This window comes from Triticum dicoccoides, chromosome 5A, assembly GCF_002162155.2.
Source record: "Triticum dicoccoides isolate Atlit2015 ecotype Zavitan chromosome 5A, WEW_v2.0, whole genome shotgun sequence".
Classification (NCBI taxonomy): domain Eukaryota; kingdom Viridiplantae; phylum Streptophyta; class Magnoliopsida; order Poales; family Poaceae; genus Triticum; species Triticum dicoccoides.
Genome location: NC_041388.1, coordinates 575,323,421 through 575,324,276, shown reverse-complemented (window position 1 = coordinate 575,324,276; position 856 = coordinate 575,323,421).

Below are 856 nucleotides of genomic sequence, written 5' to 3'. Positions count from 1 at the left end.
GGCTCCAACCATAATCTGTGATTGTTCCGATCGAAGAAATTCAAAAAAGAATTAGGATCCAGCCAGACAGAAAAGAAGACCAAAAAGGAAAAATGTGTGCAATTCAGTGGGTTCATAAGTGGTTTTTGGGAATTTCGTAGTACATGATGAAGTTTTGTCCCACAAATTGTTTGCAGAGTTTCACCTGATTTTGATATCATCGAAACAATAAACATTATTTCCTTTGCAGTTTAATTTCATAACTTTGAGTATAGAATTACGGTTAGAAGACGTGAAATTCATGGTAGAGACAAACTGGACACTTAGGGGAATTATAATAAGGGGTCCAATGTGGCATTTGGCCTATGAAAACGAGGGACATGAAAAACTGATGGAAGTTGACTCTCATGCAAAAACCCACCTCTTTGTGTGCTCGTATGCAAATGCAGTCTCCCCTGAAATTTTAAAATTGTTAAGTTAGGATCATTTCATAGTTCGTCATCTCTTCACACTTCCAGCTACCGCTAATATAAAAAAAGGGGCCTCCTCTGCGTGCTCCCGTCACTAGCTCGAGGAATCCATCTCTCTTGCACGGCGGATGATAGCTCGAGGACCTGAGGCGTCTTGAGCGATGTGATATTTTTTTTTTCACTCGTCACAATGCACAACCATATTTTCTAGTAAATAAGAAAAAAAAGATAGAGTGGAGGTTGCAAAAAGTACTGGTGATGATTATAGATACAAAACTGGTTACTTATAGATTGGCTGTTATAGTTTGCTGATATCTGTGGAGATTATATTGCCGCACAACCATATTTTCTAGTAAATAAGAAAAAAAAGATAGAGTGGAGGTTGCAAAAAGTACTGGTGATGATTA